The following is a 5,882-nucleotide window of genomic DNA, read 5'->3' on the forward strand; positions in this document are numbered from 1 at the left end:
CGAGGGGGAATATGGAATTTCGTGAAGATGCAGGCTCCTTCCCTCGATTTTCAGAACTTCATTGGCTAGTTCCACCTTGGAGTGCCATGGGGAGCCTACTTCGCCAAAGATGGTTTTTAGGGAGTGCTTTAAGGTGTTTTCGGGTGATTTCAGTACTCTAATATAATATTTGAGCAAATCCCCCAGTACTGCCAACTCTGGTCATTTCAGGCCTATTTCTAGTCTTAGCCTGTTGTTCCGTGCCTGTCTGGGGGCCCGTAGCACCCTCTTATAAGCTTTCACCTGGGCCGTGTGGACCACTTTCTCGAATACCCCTGGGTAGGCCATGTGGCCGTACGTGATGGCGGGGATCAGTTTAGCCCTGAGTACTGTCAGCATCGGTTCTGCTGAGGGACTGGCCAGGCCATTGCTTAAGCGTCTTAAAGACAATATTATTTTGTCTATTTTTGGTTTAAGCTTCTTCAGGTGTGTAACTGCGGTGGCCCTCTCAGATACCCATATGCCCAGGTAGTTGTAGGATGGGGGCGTGGTGATTTGGTGCTCCCCCAGAGACCATGAAGCTTTTGTTTTATGATGGTATTTGCCAAAGATTACTATCTTGGTCTTGCTCATGTTGATACGTAGTTCATTCTCCTTGTTGTAGGTGGCAAGACTATTTAAGGCTCTTTGAAGCCCTACCCTGGTGTGGTCCATGATTACTGTATCGTCTGCGTACTGGAGCGTTCCCAAGACCAGCTTCCCCAGTCTAGGAGGTGCTAGGTTGGCATCTTTCAGGGCTTGCCCCATGTCCGCTGTGTACAGATTAAAAAGTAGGGGGGCCAAAACGCACCCCTGCTTTAAACCAGAGTTGGTGGCAATTCTTGAGGTTGTGATTGTAGGGCTTAGTTTCACCTGGACCCAGGTCCCCTCATAGAGTGCTTTTATGGCTTTTAGCAGGTCTGTGGGGAGCCCCCAGGTCTCTAGTTTTGCCCAAAGCCGGCTTCTGTTCACTCGGTCAAAGGCCGTAGAATAGTCTATAAAGCACCAGAACAGAGTCCGCTTATTCCTCGTGTTAGCCTTCTTCGCGAGGTACGTGAGCGCTATGATGTTATCCAGAGTGGAACTGTTAGCCCTAAAGCCAGTCTGTGAGGGCGGAAGAATGCCGTTTTTATCCACCCAGGTCTCCAGGTCCTTTAAGAGAAGTCGGGCATATACCTTAGCTTCAATGTCGAGAAGGGCTATGAGTCTGTAATTAGCCGGGTTCAAGTGATCGCCTTTTTATGAATGGGAAATAGGATTGAGCCTTTCCAGGAAGTTGGCAAGATTGCGGTTGCGAATGAGTGGTTGTATAAAGGAGTAAGTTTGGATGCAAAGAAGGCAGGGGCGGACTTAAAAACCTGGGCGGGGATCCCGTCTGGGCCAGTGGCACCGTCGGTTCTGATGGCCTTGATGTGCTTTACTATCTCCGCCACCGAAAATGTTCCGGGTCGGGTCGGTCTTAGTTCTTCTGCCGGGGCGTTTTCAGTTTTGATGGTAGCGGCTGCCGCCATGGACCACGCGGTTTTGCAGGGAGTTGGCCGATTTGGCTCACAGGTATACAACCCCTTTGCATACTGTTCCCACACTTTACCTGCAACACTGTTTTCCTTGTGAGCGCCTCCAGATGACAAGCTATTGATATAGCGCCAGAACTTGCTGTTGTCTTTTTCATTGATTAAGGAAAACACTGTCAGCCAGTTCTGTTCAGTCCGCTTTCTTTTCATTTCCCAAATTTTCTTTTTGTAGTTGGCTCGCAAAACGGCAATGGGGGGCCCCCCTGGCAGGTGGGTGCCTTTTTTTTCTGCCCTAGCTGCCTTGTTAAGAACATGCTTAATCTGTCTCAGGCTCTGCATTTTTAGGCGGCATGGCCTGGTGTTTTTTTGGCTGCTTCTTGGTTGAAGAGTGTTGCCCAGGCACTTCAATATATCCTTGGTCAGTGTTTCCCATAGGTGTATGGTGTTCACACTGTCTTGTGGCCTTAGTTCTACCACCCTGCTGGCTACATATGCCGAAAGTCTATGGCTGAGATTAGTCGACCATTTTATTCTTTTGAGGACTAGATGATGTTCTTCGCCTGTGGTCATACCAATTACTTCGTGGGGGTCCACCTGTTCACGTGTCAGATTGAATATGGCACAGAGGGGCCTATGGTCGCTTTCGACTCCGTCATCCACGGTGAAATTGCAAAGTTTGTGAGCCAGTCCTTCATTGGTAAAGATATAGTCTATAGTGGAGACATTCCTGAAGGTCGGATTAGCGGTCCATGCGGGGTGGCTCATTTTTTGTGTCCCGTGGGTGGATTGCAGATTATGGTTTGCTAGAAGTTCAATCAATGGAGCTGACTTCTTACTTGGGGGCGCCACAGGGATCAGGTCCAGGCCTCTCAGGTTAAAGTCACCCGCTATTATTACATCATGGTGCAAGCGGCTTATTAGTAGGTCTTCCAGAGCGATGGTAAGTGATTCCAAGGCGTGAGGGGAATTAAGTTTTGCTGGGTTGAGATAGCAGTTGATTAATAAAAGCGGGCGGGGTGTTTGATTATGATGAGAGGTAGAACAGCCAGATGTAAATTCAACCCTGGATGGCTTTTTGACGGAAAAATAACAAATTGGTCTCCAGTGGAAGTTAAGAATAGGCTAGAATCTACCCATGCTAAAAGTAAAGATTTTTATGATAGACATCACAACACTAAGAATGTGTTAGTTAAGAAAGGTGATTGGGTTAGAGTTAAGAGACCTTTCAAGGTACCTAAAGATGAAAGCTGTTTTGAACCACCAAGGACAGTTGCTGGGGTGTTGAAAAATTCTGTAAGACTTGACGATGGAAGGGTATGGAATCTTAAAAGCATTGCTATGAATCCAGAACAAGATTATGTTGAGGAGTCTTCTGATCCTAAGGATAATGATTTTGATTGGATTGTGGATGATTTTCAAAATAGTCATGTGCAATCTCAATTAGCTAGTGATTTTGATTCAGTGTCTGAACAACATGATTTTATGCAACCTAAGTTTGATGCTCTTCCTTGCGATGAGGGGGGAATGGTTGGGGGTTGCAGTACAGATGATCAAACAACTACTCAAATGGAAATGCGTGATACCTTTCAGAATAATGTGGTTGACATCTTGCCAGATAAAAGAACAAGAGTTTTGCCAAGTTGGTTAAAAGGATTTGTTAAGTAAATTATTATTTATTTTATTTTATTTTTTGTTTGAAATTCATGTTTGTATCACGTTTCTCTTATTGTATGGGGGTGTTATGTTGCTTATATTGCTTTAAGAGCTTGTGCATAGAATGTAGGAATGTTGGTACTGTTTTGTTCTAATGAATGAGTCAGTTGTGAAGCTGTTTTAGGATTGAATACATCGCTTCCCTGGCTCTCACCTGTTGTATGATATTTCCTTATATATGAATTAAAATACCTTTATATATATATATACCCTTTCTGGCTGGATTTCTACACTACAGAGGGAATCTTTTTGCTTTATAAACCATGTCGGCAACCCTGCCAAGTGACGCTTGTTAGATTAACGCAAATGGGAGAGCATACAAACCAGCAGATTGTAATTGTCAGGACCGCAAGCGAGGACAACAATTAATAAACCACTCACTACATCATTCGCAGGCACCCAATCAGGGCATGCCTTTGCCCTATATAACAGAACACCATATCTATTCCTCTTTCTTCCAGTGATGACGAACCCAACTGACCACTCAACCGTCAAAATAGAGAGGAATCTCTTGTCGGCACATTTGATCTGGAATCCGGGAAGCACAAACTGTTAGCCGATTTTTGCTATCAGTTTGTAGGACTCTAGGCTATACTACTTAGAACTGAGTACCTCCAAGTAGGGACCACCATTGGTCCTGATGATCAGACAGTAGGGGACTGTCTGTGAAACATGTCGACCCGGTAGTTGCTAAACAGCCCTACTCCACAACCCCTTTTTAACATTCCCAGCCAGGGAAGCGAATAAAATTATTTTTTCCACTAGCCAGGGGATTTTTAACCTTTTTTAATCACTTCTTTAGGTCCCTACACCTCACCACCTCCACTGTCACTGCACAAACACATAGTCTTTCACCACAAAACTATAGTGCTCCCGCGTAGCTCGTAGGTCGCAGCACGCCCCGCCCCGTAGAGGGACGGGAAGACCCCCATGATGAAGCATGACACTAAGGGACTCTTAGTGTGTGAGGGGTATTTTAAAAGCACATAGTGCCTTCATTCCACCGGTTAGATGAAGAGCCAACCTCCCGTTCAAAAATATATTTATAAAAACCCTTAAAAATAAACACTTGCACTTTTTTCTTGATATATAACAGAACACCATATCTATTCCTCTTTCTTCCAGTGATGACGAACCCAACTGACCACTCAACCGTCAAAATAGAGAGGAATCTCTTGTCGGCACATTTGATCTGGAATCCGGGATTAACCATGCTGAAACTCGCTTATTCTGTTTTCTGCTCAGAACCTAGAAAGAAGGTGCAATTTCCAATTTGTAAGAAAAATCTTCATAAATCTCATTAGGCCAATATCCTTAATTTATCTGTTTTTTATTTTTATTCCACAGTATATTCACAACCAAAATACATATATCCATTGAAATATCACTTCAAACATGTATAGCCATATGATCGGAAAATGATCCCCATATACCAATACCAATACCAATCTTGCATTTTCTCACCCCTTTAACTGCATATAAACTAAAATCAAGATTAAATAAACTATATATTCTATTCCTCCATCGTGAGAAAGATGGAGCTTCCGATTGTAACCAGTAGGCCGCAATACACAATCTTGCTACAGTCATTGCAATGAATATTAAATATCGATGTTTAAATAAGGGACCTATCCTCGTGAATTGCGGCCCGACCCCAAGAGCATAATTGCAGGTGTTATTACAATCAGCTTCCCAGTAATTTTACTTAGAAATGTTTCAAGATTAGCAATAAAGTTTCCCAAATGTCCACACCTTAAAAAAATATGTAACATATCAGCGTTGTCTGCACTACATCAAAAACATTTCCATCATGTCCAGATTTCCACTTAGCCATATATGCCGGGGTATAATACAAATTGAAAAGCATTTTATAGCATTGCACACGCAGATTGGCAGATAATAACAATTCCCTGCACAATGAAATAGCATAATCCAATGATACATTATCAACCCCCAAAGCTTTAGACCATTTATCATCTTTTTTCTCTAATTCATCTTTTCTATATGCCAGCAATAACCTCCCCAATTTTCCCCTGTCGTTGCATAACCTTTGTAACTGAGTTAGAAGTGAGTACAATCCTTTGCCGTATCATAAAATTACGAATTTTCATGTATTTAAAGAATTGTTGCTTCGGTAAATTGAACACTCTGGATAAATCAGCATAAGAAATTAACACACCATCTCTTTCTAAAATAAAATCCCCCATTTGTACAATACCTCGACCCCGCCACCCTGCAGCCACTGCATCCCAAAAAATAGAAGGTAAAAGTTTTATGGCATTGATAGGGGTATACCAAGATATTTTCCCTATTTGGCACATTTTTTTATTTTTTTTCCAGACGTTGAATGCCGATATTAACACCTTAAACCTAGTCCGTTTAAAGTAACTCCCATCTATTTCTTTGAATAAACATTGTCTCGCCTCTGATCATAGCAGCATTTGAAAAACTGAAGGAGCCTCCTCCACATTAATTATATCTTCTCCAGTCAACAAAATCTGCATTCTTAATAAAAAGCATGTATAAAAATAAAGAGAAAAATCAGGCATAGCTAATCCGCCCCGTGCAATCGTTAAGGTCAGAAATCGCATAGCCCTTCTTGGTTTCCCAGGTGCCCAAACAAATTAACATCCAATA

The sequence above is a fragment of the Lissotriton vulgaris genome, chromosome 11 (genome assembly GCF_964263255.1).
Source record: "Lissotriton vulgaris chromosome 11, aLisVul1.2, whole genome shotgun sequence".
NCBI lineage: Eukaryota > Metazoa > Chordata > Amphibia > Caudata > Salamandridae > Lissotriton > Lissotriton vulgaris.